The sequence below is a fragment of the Tamandua tetradactyla genome, chromosome 8 (assembly GCF_023851605.1).
Source record: "Tamandua tetradactyla isolate mTamTet1 chromosome 8, mTamTet1.pri, whole genome shotgun sequence".
NCBI classification, from domain to species: Eukaryota; Metazoa; Chordata; class Mammalia; order Pilosa; family Myrmecophagidae; genus Tamandua; species Tamandua tetradactyla.
In genome coordinates, this window is record NC_135334.1 from 109,140,112 (window position 1) to 109,154,967 (window position 14,856).

Below are 14,856 nucleotides of genomic sequence, written 5' to 3' on the forward strand. Positions count from 1 at the left end.
TCTCCGATACCATCCATTGGGGAGGCCTCATCAGAGCCTGGTGATGTATAAGCCTAATGGAGGCGGGGGGGGGGGGGGGGTAGGGTTACATTTTTTTTCTGCAGTGACTGGCTGAAGTAAAGCAGTGATTGTCTAAAAGTTCTCATCTTGCTAATCTTACCGTCTTGTGAGGCTGACCTTTTCTTGGTCTTTAGGCTACAGAGGCAAAAAGAAAACTTAATCACCATGTTGTTTCTAGATCGCAAGTTCCCTTCGCAGTCTACCTTCTACTCTCCACATTTTACAGCCTTCTTAATGTTTGTTTTATACAATGTCAAAGGTTTTTAGTTGCACTTAGGGGAAAGATTGGAGAAAAACACATCTACTCCACCTTCCTGGAAACAGAAGTCTGTACTTAATTTTTAATATGTAATTTTACATTTTTTTAAAGAGGGCTCACAAATCTGTAATAAATTCCAGGCCTCATGGAACCTGGATCCACATCTGGTACCTGGCATATGACAGGTGCTCAAAACATATTTCTGAATGGCTAAATAACTGAATCCATAATTAGGATCTCAAAAAACTATAGTACTAGATGTTGAATTTTAGAAAGAATGTTCCCTTAAAACATTAGGAAAGTACAGGAAAAAAAACTAATTTCAACAACCTCTGAAGCAGTGATAACAGCCAGGTATATGCAATATATTGATATTTTGGGTAATGCCTTCAGGCTCTGAAAAAAAAGTAAACTGCAGAATAAAACCACTAAATTGTAACTGTTAATGGTTTTCTGCTTAAGGCACTCTCCTTGTAGTCAGCAGAAGGTTTTATCTTTCTTCTTAACCCTAAAAGTATGTCTCACTGATCACTGATTCCAGTAGTCTCCAAATCTGGCTACACAATGAAATCTTTCAGGGTGCTTATTTCCGGAGCAGAGGGGTGGAAAATTTTTATGCACATCCTACCAGTAATTATTAAATTACATACTCTTCGGACTTTCAGCAGTAATTTTTAACTGGTTCTTGCCAAACTACAACTGAGATAGTCAAAAGAGCTTAAAAGCAAGGGGGGGAAATGACACCAATAGATTGGGTACGAAACAAATGCCACAAACTTGAAGAAATTTCTGCTAAACAGAGTGTTGAATAAGACCAGTTGAAGAAATACATCAAGGTATACATTCAATTCTTCTTCCTAAGAAAGCAGGATGTTGGCATGGTTCATAAATAGAGGAGATCTTGGCAGAACCCAATCATCAACCCCTAATTTAGAGGAATAAGGAGTGGCAAAAAGGATAAGTCACCAGACTTTAGGGGAGCAGTCCAACTGAAACACCCTTCTGCAAGCTCAAAAGGCCTTAGAAAGCTGAAAGAGCTGGAAGGCCTCAGAGCAAGCACACAACCCCCAAACACCAAAGCAGTAGATGTGCTATTTCCTCAACCAACAGCAGTTGCAATAGGAAAGATTTTGAATAAGGCTACAGTACATATATGGAGTAGAAGCAGGATCAAATAAAAAGCTGAAAAGCTGATGCTGGTACAGAGATTTCACCAACCACAAAAAAGAACCCCTGAGGATGCTGGATTATAGACTTGGTCATGCAAATTGTACCAATGAGATCTCCTGTTCGAGATCTGAAAGTACTTAACACAACAGTTTATAATGTAGGGCTCCAAAGAGAATCTCTTATTCTTAACCAAATAAAAGAACTGAACAGGCCTTTCCTATTTCAAGAGTTAAAACATTTGGAAAAAACAAGGAGAGTCTGTGGGACAATTTCACAGCGTAAATGAGGAGAATATAATAGCAAGGGGGTAACATCTACTTTTCATTCATTATTTAATTCAACAAATATTTCATGAGCACTCACTATGTACCAGGTATTGTTCTAGGTTTGGAATTTGTCAATGAATCTCACCCATATGGAGATTATATTCAGGGAGGTGGGTGAAGACAGACAGACAGTAAACAATAGGAAAAATGAATGAGTCAATATATGTATTAGAAAGGGATAACTAATTTGGAAAACAGGAAAATACCAGGATAAGGAGGATCTGGAATCTGAGCAGTGGGGGTGTTGTGGGGTCATATATAACATGTCAGAGAAACAAACTTCTGTCCTGTTTTAAAAACCACGAGAAAAGGAAATTTCACAAGCACATAAGAGCAGAGGGTACTTCAAAGCCATGCCATTTACTACCAAGCTAAGCGATGAGAGATGCCAGGAGGAAAGATGAAAGAACCTGAAATATATTCAGATCCAAAAAAGAGTAACTGTTGGCCAAAAACACTTGCAGCATCAAAGTAGAATGAGATGATCATTAGCAATAAAGCAGAAACAGACTGGCTTGTGCTTGTCCAGGTACATATGGGAGAAAGCACACACCGACTGGTACCTCTCTATTCTGACATACTTGGGACAGGATATACTTAGGAACTCTGAGCTGTGTATTGAGTCATCAACTTTATAACATGCTAGGCACTTCTGTAACTGCATCCTTTAAGGGGGCCCTGGGTAGACCTCTCTTGAGTACCCTGAAGAGCTAAAAACAAATGTCAGGTGGTATCTTCATTAATCTAAATCGTACTCATTATTAAAACAAACCCTAAAAATACAACACAAGTATTAGAAAACAAAAATCATTCAAAACTCTTCTGAGAGGGGTGTGGACCTTCCTGGCAATGTGGGACAGAAATCCTAGAATGAGCTGGGACTCAGCATTAAGGGATTGAGAAAACCTTCTCGACCAAAAGGGGGAAGAGTGAAATGAGACAAAATAAAGTGTCAATGACTGAGCGATTCCAAAGAGTTCAGAGGTTATCCTGGAGGTTATTCTTACACATTATGCAGATATCACTTCTTTTTTTATTATTAATTTAAGAAAAAAAAGAAATTAACACAACATTTAGAATCATTCCATTCTACATATGCAATCAGTAATTCTTAACATCATCACATAGATGCATGATCATCATTTCTTAGTACATTTGCATTGATTTAGGAAAAGAACTAGCAAAACAACAGAAAAAGAAATAGAATGTTAATATAGAGAAAAAAAATAAAAATAATAATAGTAAAAAAAAAAGAAAAGGAAAAAGAAAAAAGACACAAACAAACAAACAAACAAACAAAAAACCCTATAGCTCAGATGCAGCTTCATTCAGTGTTTCAACATGATTACTTTACAATTAGGTATTATTGTGCTGTCCATTTTTGAGTTTTTGTATCTAGTCCTGTTGCACAGTCTGTATCCCTTCAGCTCCAATTACCCATTATCTTACCCTGTTTCTAACTCCTGCTAGTCTCTGTTACCAATGACATATACCAAGTTTATTCTCGAATTTTGGTTCACATCAGTGGGACCATACAGTATTTGTCCTTTAGTTTTTGGCTAGACTCACTCAGCATAATGTTCTCTAGGTCCATCCATGTTATTACATGCTTCATAAGTTTATTCTGTCTTAAAGCTGCATAATATTCCATCGTATGTATATACCACAGTTTGTTTAGCCACTCGTCTGTTGATGGACATTTTGGCTGTTTCCATCTCTTTGTGTTGTAAATAACGCTGCTATAAACATTGGTGTGCAAATGACCGTTTGTATCTTTGCCCTTAAGTCCTTTGAGTAGATACCCAGCAATGGTATTGCTGGGTCGTATGGCAATTCTATATTAAGTTTTTTGAGGAACCGCCAAACTGCCTTCCACAGTGGTTGCACCATTTGACATTCCCACCAACAGTGGATAAATGTGCCTCTTTCTCCGCATCCTCTCCAGCACTTGTCATTTTCTGTTTTGTTGATAATGGCCATTCTGGTGGGTGTGAGATGATATCTCATTGTGGTTTTGATTTGCATTTCTCTAATGGCCAGGGACATTGAGCATCTCTTCATGTGCCTTTTGGCCATTTGTATTTCCTCTTCTGAGAGGTGTCTGTTCAAGTCTTTTTCCCATTTTGTAATTGGGTTGGCTGTCTTTTTGTTGTTGAGTTGAACAATCTCTTTATAAATTCTGGATACTAGACCTTTATCTGATATGTCGTTTCCAAATATTGTCTCCCATTGTGTAGGCTGTCTTTCTACTTTCTTGATGAAGTTCTTTGATGCACAAAAGTGTTTAATTTTGAGGAGCTCCCATTTCTTTCTTTCTTTCTTCAGTGCTCTTGCTTTAGGTTTAAGGTCCATAAAACCACCTCCAATTGTAAATTTCATAAGATATCTCCCTATATTTTTCTCTAACTGTTTTATGGTCTTAGACCTAATGTTTAGATCTTTGATCCATTTTGAGTTAACTTTTCTATAAGGTGAGAGATATGGGTCTTCTTTCATTCTTTTACATATGGATATCCAGTTCTCTAGGCACCATTTATTGAAGAGACTGTTCTGTCCCAGGTGAGTTGGCTTGACTGCCTTATCAAAGATCAAATGTCCATAGATGAGAGGGTCTATATCTGAGCACTCTATTCGATTCCATTGGTCAATATATCTATCTTTATGCCAATACCATGCTGTTTTGACCACTGTGGCTTCATAATATGCCTTAAAGTCTGGCAGCGTGAGACCTCCAGCTCCGTTTTTTTTCCTCAGGATACTTTTAGCAATTTGGGGCACCCTGCCCTTCCAGATAAATTTGCTTATTGGTTTTTCTATTTCTGAAAAATAAGTTGTTGGGATTTTGATTGGTACTGCATTGAATCTGTAAATCAATTTAGGTAGGATTGACATCTTAACTATATTTAGTCTTCCAATCCATGAACACGGTATGCCCTTCCATCTATTTAGGTCTTCTGTGATTTCTTTTAACAGTTTTTTGTAGTTTTCTTTGTATAGGTTTTTTATCTCTTTAGTTAAATTTATTCCTAGGTATTTTATTCTCTTAGTTGCCATTGTAAATGGGATTCGTTTCTTGATTTCCTCCTCCGCTTGTTCATTATTAGTGTATAGAAATGCTACAGATTTTTGAATGTTGATCTTGTAACCTGCTACTTTGCTGTACTCATTTATTAGCTCTAGTAGTTTTGTTGTGGATTTTTCCGGGTTTTCGATGTATAGTATCATATCGTCTGCAAACAGTGATAGTTTTACTTCTTCCTTTCCAATTTTGATGCCTTGTATTTCTTTTTCTTGTCTAATTGCTCTGGCTAGAACCTCCAACACAATGTTGAATAATAGTGGTGATAATGGACATCCTTGTCTTGTTCCTGATCTTAGGGGGAAAGTTTTCAATTTTTCCCCATTGAGGATGATATTAGCTGTGGGTTTTTCATATATTCCCTCTATCATTTTAAGGAAGTTCCCTTGTATTCCTATCTTTTGAAGTGTTTTCAAAGGGAAAGGATGTTGAATCTTGTCAAATGCCTTCTCTGCATCAATTGAGATGATCATGTGATTTTTCTGCTTTGATTTGTTGATATGGTATATTACATTAATTGATTTTCTTATGTTGAACCATCCTTGCATACCTGGGATGAATCCTACTTGGTCATGATGTGTAATTCTTTTAATGTGTTGTTGGACTCGATTTGCTAGAATTTTATTGAGGATTTTTGCATCTATATTCATTAGAGAGATTGGTCTGTAGTTTTCTTTTTTTGCAATATCTTTGCCTGGTTTTGGTATGAGGGTGATGTTGGCTTCATAGAATGAATTAGGTAGTTTTCCCTCCACTTCGATTTTTTTGAAGAGTTTGAGGAGAGTTGGTACTAATTCTTTCTGGAATCTTTGATAGAATTCACATGTGAAGCTGTCTGGTCCTGGACTTTTCTTTTTAGGAAGCTTTTGAATGACTGATTCAATTTCTTTACTTGTGATTGGTTTGTTGAGGTCATCTATTTCTTCTTGAGTCAAAGTTGGTTGTTCATGTCTTTCCAGGAACCTGTCCATTTCATCTAAATTGTTGTATTTATTAGTGTAAAGTTGTTCATAGTATCCTGTTATTACCTCCTTTATTTCTGTGAGGTCAGTGGTTATGTCTCCTCTTCCATTTCTGATCTTATTTATTTGCATCCTCTCTCTTCTTCTTTTTGTCAATCTTGCTAAGGGCCCATCAATCTTATTGATTTTCTCCTGGAACCAACTTCTGGTCTTATTGATTTTCTCTATTGTTTTCATGTTCTCAATTTCATTTATTTCTGCTCTAATCTTTGTTATTTCTTTCCTTTTGCTTGCTTTGGGTTAGTTTGCTGTTCTTTCTCCAGTTCTTCCAAGTGGACAGTTAATTCCTGCATTTTTGCCTTTTCTTCTTTTCTGATATAGGCATTTAGGGCAATAAATTTCCCTCTTAGCACTGCCTTTGCTGCATCCCATAGGTTTTGATATGTTGTGTTTTCATTTTCATTCGCCTTGAGGTATTTACTAATTTCTTTTGCAATTTCTTCCTTGGCCCACTTGCTGTTTAAGAGTGTGTTGTTGCTCCTCCACGTATTTGTGAATTTTCTGGCACTCCGCCTATTATTGATTTCCAACTTCATTCCTTTATGATCCGAGAAAGTGTTGTGTATGATTTCAATCTTTTTAAATTTGTTAAGACTTGCTTTGTGATCCAGCATATGGTCTATCTTTGAGAATGATCCATGAGCACTTGAGAAAAAGGTGTATCCTGCTGTTGTGGGATGTAATGTCCTATAAATGTCTGTTAAGTCTAGCTCATTTATAGTAACATTCAGATTCTCTATTTCTTTATTGAGCCTCTGTCTAGATGTTCTGTCCATTGATGAGAGTGGTGAATTGAAGTCTCCAACTATTATGGTATATGTGTCTATTTCCCTTTTCAGTGTTTGCAGTGTATTCCTCACGTATTTGGGGGCATTCTGGTTCGGTGCGTAAATATTTATGATTGTTATGTCTGCTTGTTGAATTGTTCCTTTTATTAGTATATAGTGTCCTTCTTTGTCTCTTTTAACTGTTTTACATTTGAAGTCTAATTTGTTGGATATTAGTATAGCCACTCCTGCTCTTTTTTGGTTGTTATTTGCATGAAATATCTTTTCCCAACCTTTCACTTTCAACCTATGTTTATCTTTGGGTCTAAGATGTGTTTCCTGTAGACAGCATATAGAAGGATCCTGTTTTTTAATCCATTCTGCCAGTCTATGTCTTTTGATTGGGGAATTCAGTCCATTAACATTTAGTGTTATTACTGTTTGGATAATATTTTCCTCTACCATTTTGCCTTTTGTATTATATATATCATATCAGATTTTCCTTCTTTCTACACTCTTCTCCATGTCTCTGTCTTCTGTCTTTTTGTATCTGACTCTAGTGCTCCCTTTAGTATTTCTTGCAGAGCTGGTCTCTTGGTCACAAATTCTCTCAGTGACTTTTTGTCTGAGAATGTTTTAATTTCTCCCTCATTTTTGAAGGATAATTTTGCTGGATATAGGAGTCTTGGTTGGCAGTTTTTCTCTTTTAGTAATTTAAATATATCATCCCACTGTCTTCTAGCTTCCATGGTTTCTGCTGAGAAATCTACACATAGTCTTATTGGGTTTCCCTTGTATGTGATGGATTGTTTTTCTCTTGCTGCTTTCAAGATCCTCTCTTTCTCTTTGACCTCTGACATTCTAACTAGTAAGTGTCTTGGAGAACGCCTATTTGGGTCTAATCTCTTTGGGGTGCGCTGCACTTCTTGGATCTGTAATTTTACCTCTTTCATAAGAGTTGGGAAATTTTCAGTGATAATTTCTTACATTAGTTTTTCTCCTCCTTTTCCCTTCTCTTCTCCTTCTGGGACACCCACAACACGTATATTTGTGCGCTTCATATTGTCATTCAGTTCCCTGATACCCTGTTCAAATTTTTCCATTCTTTTCCCTATAGTTTCTGTTTCTTTTTGGAATTCAGATGTTCCATCCTCCAATTCACTAATTCTAGCTTCTGTCTCTTTAAATCTACCACTGTAGGTATCCATTGTTTTTTCCAGCTTTTCTACTTTGTCCTTCACTCCCATAAGTTCTGTGATTTGTTTTTTCAGTTTTTCTATTTCTTCTTTTTGTTCAGCCCGTGTCTTCTTCATATCCTCCCTCAATTTATCGATTTCGTTTTTGAAGAGGTTTTCCATTTCTGTTCGTATATTCAGCATTAGTTGTCTCAGCTTCTGTATCTCATTTGAACTATTGGTTTGTTCCTTTGACTGGGCCATATCTTCAATTTTCCGAGCGTTATCCGTTATCTTCTGCTGGCGTCTGGGCATTTAATCAGATTTCCCTGGGTGTGAGACCCAGCAGGTTGAAAGATTTTTCTGTGAAATCTCTGGGCTCTGTTTTTCTTATCCTGCCCAGTAGGTGGCACTTGTGGTGCTCATCTGTCTGCGGGTCCCACCAGTAAAAGATGCTGTGGCTCCTTTAACTTTGGAAAACTCTCACTGTGGGAGGGGTCACCAGCCGAAGCGGCTTGGGGGAGTGCCAATCCGAATCTCCCAGCCGGCCCAGGGATCCGCGCGCGGGGTGAGTCGCCGGCCTCCGCGGCTTGGGGGAGCGCCTCTCCAAATTTCCCAGCCGGCCCGGGGCGCCCAGCGTGGCAGGGGGGCGCCAGCTACCGCGGCTTGGGGGGGTGCCTATCCACCATTCCCATCTGGACCGGGAAGCCACCTGTTTGGAAGGGACCCTGGTCGCCGTTCTCCGCGGCTGGGGGATCTCTGATCCAATTCTCCCAGTTGGTCCGGGAGGCCGCGCATGGTGGGGGGGTCGCCAGCCGCCGCGGCTTGAGGGGACCGCCTGTCCAATTCTCCCAGCCAGCCCGGGAAGGAGGGAGGGAGGGAATCTGGTCACCTGCCGCCCCAGCCCTGGGAAGCCCGCGCCCCTTGGCGATCTCACCGGAGCGGGTTCTCCTAGCCAGTCAGCCATTCCAGAATGGGGTACGCTGTCTTCTTGGCCTCTGTTGTGGCTCCGGGCGCTGTTCTGTATCGTTTCTACTTCCCTAGTAGCTGTTCTGGAGGAGGAACTAAGACCCACGCGTTTTACTAAGCCGCCATCTTCTCCGGAAGTCCCCCAGATATCACCTTTTTAGTTAAGACGTAATGGAGAGGTTGGAGGGAAGTACCTGAAAATGTAGAGCTGTTTTCCAGTAGCCATGTTTCTTGAAGATGATTGCATAATGATATAGCTTTCGCAGTGTGACCATGTGATTGTGAAAACCTTGCGTCTGATGCTCCTTTTATCTACCCTATTGACAGACAAGTAAAACATATGGATTAAAAATAAATAAATAATAAGGGGAACAAACGTTGAAATAAATTTAGTAGATTGAAATGCTAGTGATTAATTAAAGGGAGGGGGAAGGGGTATGGTATGTATGAATTTTTCTCTGTTTTCTTTTTCTGAATTGATGCAAATGTTCTAAGAAATGATCATGATGATGAATATACAAAAAAAAAAAAAAAATCCCAATGCTGGTTCTGATCCTCCCACTAGAGGCTTATCATTAAAAGGCTGCTTTTCTCCTGGAGTCTAAGAGCTTCTTAGAGCCCTTGGACTCAAGATTCTAATTGTTGTACTGCTTGACACTTAGTGTATCTATGATATTCCTTCACCCCACCACTATCCCACCTTCCTATGCCCGTCACCAGAAATCACTTCTGTAATTTGGTAGAAGAATCAATCAGACCATTTGGATCATGCAAATAAACTAACCCGTGGAATAATACAAAAAATAAAAATAAAAGGATCAGCTGGAGACGTGTCTCCACCCATTCAGGTGGGTCTTGATTAGGTTACTGGAGTCCTATAAAAGAGGAAACATTTTGGAGAATGAGAGATTCAGAAAGAGCAGAGCAGAACGACATAGCCACGAGAAGTAGAGTCCACCAGCCAGCAACCTTTGGAGATGAAGAAGGAAAACACCTCCTGGGGAACTTCATGAAGCTGGAAGCCAGGAGAAGAAGCTAGCAGATGATGCCATGTTCACCACATGCCTTTCGAGATGAGCGAGAAACCCTGACTGTGTTCACCATGTGCCTTCACACTTGAGAGAGAAACCCTGAACTTCATCGGCCTTCTTGAACCAAGGTATATTTCTCTGGATGCCTGAGATTGGACTTTCTATAGACTTGTTTTAATTGGGACATTTTCTCGGCCTTAGAACTGTAAAATAGCAACTTACTAAATTTCCCTTTTTAAGAGCCAAAAAAAAAAAAACCTCTTCTGAGAATCTGATTTTTATGATCCAATTATTCTGTTTAGGACTTGAATAAATGGGAAGGATTATCAGAAGATGCTTTGCTTGCCTTATGATTTGTAATTCTATTGTTCTTAAAATAAAATATAGGGTGGGCCATGGTGGCTCAGCGGCAGAGTTCTTGTTTGCCATGCTGGAGATCCAGGTTCGATCCAGTGCTTGCCCATGCAAAAAAAATAAAAAATAAAATAAAATAAGTTATAATGTTTTCACTTGAGCCATGGGGCAAAAAACAAAACAAAACTATGAGTCTGCATGAGATCACTGAGGGAGTGCATGCTAGCGAAGACCAAAAACTGACCCCTAGGATACTTCAAATTATTAGGCAGGGAAAAAAAAGAGGAATCAGGAAAGGAAACAGGAAGAACAATCAGTGAGACAGGAGAAATAATCAGACAGTTTCACTTCCTGGAATCCAAATACCGGCTTTGTATTTTGTGGCTATCAACAAAGGTCATTCTTGGCTGAATGCTGACTTGAGAAATACATTACCAGTAACTTTAATTCTTCGTCTTCTCTTTTTAATTAGTGCTTAATACTTACACACCTGCTTAAGAATCTGAAGATTTTTATAGCTCTAAATATTCAGTGACAATTTTTTAGATTTTGCATACATTATATCAGAAAAAAAAGATATATTCATTTTGGGGGAAGAAAATGAAACTCTGTTTATAAAAGAAAAAATCTAAGGCAAATGCTGGGGACTCAATTCAGTTATTCCAGCAATGGTCATAGTTTATCTCTATTTACTTGTTTACCAGCCCCAAAAAGTGAGAAGACTTTACTATAGTGATTATGTACTAAATATTGGTCATGATGTATATTTGCTTTTAATTAAGTGAAACTTGTACTGAACAAATAAGTAAAACAACCTTTAATGCATTCAACTACTCCATGAAAAGGGCTATTGTTGATTACAATTTATATAAAGGACAAAGGGGGTGGACTGTGGATAACTGGAATATTTCTACAAAATACTTATGGTAAATACGATTTATTCTAATTCTTCCATGGCACCCCTGGCCTCCAACTAATAAGATAACCTAAAAAGCTCTGTGATTTGAAATCACATGAAGGGCAAATTCATTATTTAAATACTAATACTAATACTAATTTGTATTCTCTATGGTCTTCGATGATTTTAATTTTCAGGTAAAATTGTACAGAAATTTACTTGGAAAATTTTATATATTTTTAAAGAAAACTTAGGATATACTAGTATATCAACTATACAATGTATACAGAATATACTGGAAAGTATTTTTACTGTGTTTTACTACCTCCAAAATAAAATTTTACTTATTCAGGCATTCACATAAATTACTGAAAGCCAAGTATGAATCACGATATGAACTGTCAAGAATAAAACAATGAAGAGAAAAAGACAAGTATCCCTGCTATTTGGAACTTATATTCCATTAAAAAAAAAACCTATTAGGTAAAAGAAAACTTTATGAGGTGTTGCAGGTATCTGATATTCTGCATTGTAATCATCTGAAGTGCTTATTTAAAATGAGATTCAGGGACTCAATTCCAGAGCATTAAATCAGAACATGTGGTGTGGGACAGAAATCTGCATTTTAAAAAAGCTCATGATAGTTTTTATACACACTAATCCTAGAAAACGTTTTAGAATGTGTTTTTAAGACTACATTTAAAAATATCATTGACCTAGAGTCTTTGATCTCCTCTAAAAGGCCATGATTAAATCATGCAAATCTGAATTATTTTCTCTAAATTATGAGTAGACACAGTCAAACTTGCTGAAATGCACTAATTTGAATTAAAACTAATCTCTACCAAAAATGTAAACTACCTCTGAGAAAAATCTTAAGGAACAGAAGAGGATACTTTTCAGTGTGGTGCACAAATAATTTTTAAATATTAAGACTGAAAGAGAAAGAGAGAGAAAGAATTTTCTTCTTCTATAATAACCAATCATCATTTTAAAAGGTCAGGCTCAGGGCAGGCCACAGTGGCTCAGCAGACAGAGTTCTCGTCTGCCATGCCCGAGACCTGGGTTCAATTCCCCATGCCTGCCCAGTCTCAGGAGTATCTAGTATCAGGACTTCCTTTATCCTCTCAACTATGTCCATCATGTAATGTGCTATTGCTCAAAATTTCTTTAATGGAAGACAGCTTTGCAGTACTCTTTTAAAAATTAAGATTAAAATGGAAAGGACCCTGGGAAATGTAATTTACTGACTTCTATTCATTCCAAAGATATAAATCATAAATCAGGTCCCTTCCAGAAAACAGGTTTTAATTCTCTTCAGTTTTCAGTAACCTCTTCTCCATTTTCTCCTGCCACTTGGCACAAAAAAATGGAAGTGAATACAAGAGGGGTAAATTTCCTACACACAAACAGTCTGCTATGGCAATTTTTGGTATGGTAAGCTGTGGTTAGAATATGAGACCAAAATACAATTTAGCAAAAGTTTCAGGTAGAAATAAGAAAAATACACTTTCAGTATTTTAAGAGTTAAGAGATGGCACTATATTGCCACCTTAATAACAAAAACAAAAAAAATCTCCTAAAGATTTTTACTCATCATTGTTTTACATTATTAGAGAAACAAGAAGTGGGCTTTTTAGTGGATTTAGGATTGCAGACTAGTGAATCATATACTTTCTGTTCTGTTTCTCACCTGTTGATTGGCTTAGACAAGTCAGATCTTAGACAAGCTTATACCAAGTGACATACTTCCATAAGCTAATAAATATAATACCAATGACACACTTGTTTGAAAAATAATCAATAAAAATTATTTTACTCTGCAGGTGAAAAAAATACACTGTACAAAAATTACAATCTGGGTGCATGATGCTGTTAGTTTTTATAGCACAGAAAAAAGAAAAAAAAAACAAAAGAATGAAGATTGTACAGCTGTGCACTGGGTTAATCCAAAAAAGGAAGAAGGAAATTTCCCTTCACATCATACACCATCTATGATAGCTGTTAGATATGAGCCATTTTTTAAATCTAGAGATTCCTAAATGTTAAACTTTAAAAAGTATGATATTTTTTAAAGGTCTGTGTTTTGATGAGGATAACCAAGACATCTACTACATGTCCAACCGTACAGATGCTGAAAGAAATCTGAAAAGTGAAAATTGTTTCTTGCCCTGGACAATCTTCCCATTCTGTTAGGCAATCAAAATGATAAAATAATTAAAGAAAATACGACAGGGGGCTAAATAAGTGCCAACGGCAGTTAAGAAAGGACTATATCAGGATAACCTGGAAAAATCTGTTCAGTAAAGAAGAGAGATTTGGGGTAGGCCTCCAGGGTGCACAAAACGTGGATTGGTAGAAAAGAAGAAATACAGCATTCCAAATGAGGTACACAAAGCACGAGCTTGTGAAAAATTCTTTGAAATGTTATATAATGTATTGAAATGGTCACTGAGGTCACCTGTCTTTTTCAAACCGCTAGTTATCTGTCAAGATATTTTCAGAAATAGGATGTTTTATTCCCTCCCAAGTAGTGAGGATGAACTTGTGTTCAGACATACAGCTAGGCAGCCTGGGACAAACTAAAGTTAACTGATCTACAGGATGCCTGAAAATGGTCCTGAGTCACATCTTAACCCTGTGAGGGTAGAGAGAAATGACAATGGAAATAAGTGAGGACGGGTTTACTACCACCAGGGGGAGAAAGTACCTAAAAAAGGTCCTACCTGTTGGCAATGTTTTCTCAATTTTAGGAGGATTTGCCCTTCTTAATCCATCCACTATACCCCAGTTCCTACTTAGCTTCTTCGTATGTATTCAGTGAAACAACCACTTGTAGGAGCTTCTTCCAATAAGCTAACTAATATGTAAAGCTTCACTGCGTAAGTATCTTACTTACTAGGACATGTATTATAATGCATGTACCAAAGGATTAAAATGACTGCAAAATTCCCGAACTTGAAAAATTAGGCAAGTATCTGGAAATTGCTTTATTGGTCTCTTAGCGGCCCTCATTCCTTCAGAAGTAAACCTAGCTTGTGTCACCTACCCCAGCACTGCAACTCCGAATTTAACCCTGGCTTTAAACTCCCCGGCAACAAAGAAGCTTCCTACTGACCACCCCTCTCCTTCTTTCCCACTGTTTAGTCCAACTCTCTTCATAGCAAACTTGCCCCTACCCACCTGCCCCAGAGTTACTCTGAAAGAGGCACAGATTTCCTTGGCAGCCAGCCGCACGGTGTTTCACTGCCCTCCGGACTGTGACCTCTGGACATTGCTCTCCCGGGCCCGATAAGGATTTGTTTGTTTTCTACAAAGAGAGATATGAAAACTCGCTGCATTTACGACCGGAACATCATTTAAGCACTTGTGTTCCAGACCCACTTACTAAATGCCTAACATGAATTAGGTCGTGTAATCCTCACGAATAACTACGTAAAGTGGATACTAATGTTACCTCCGCGTCACAGGTGAGGAAACCGAGGGACTGAGAGGTTAAGCAGGTCGCTCGGTCCCAGAGTTAACCTACACTGGCACGTGGTCTGAAGCAGGTGGTCTCAGCGGCCGTCAGATGTGGGCCGCTCGGGTGCCGAAAGCTCACTCTGGCCCGGGCACGGTGAAGTTCTTTCTACTTGGCTACTCGCCCACTTCGTGACAGCCCAGAGATGTACCTGAGGGCAGGAAACGAACCTTATCACCCAGCCCCGGGCGCAGCCTACAAGCCGCCCAGGGAATCACGTGACGGG

The 14,856-nt window shown here is 38.4% G+C and overlaps 1 long non-coding RNA gene across 1 annotated transcript; it reads right to left on the bottom strand.

The window, feature by feature from the left end:
* Positions 1-10,209: 10,209 nt before the first annotated feature.
* Positions 10,210-14,856, bottom strand: LOC143644840 (uncharacterized). Its single transcript, XR_013156899.1, has 3 exons — positions 14,640-14,856; positions 14,294-14,420; positions 10,210-10,313 (listed from the first exon to the last, which is right to left on the bottom strand). It is a non-coding gene; the product is annotated as an uncharacterized LOC143644840 (long non-coding RNA).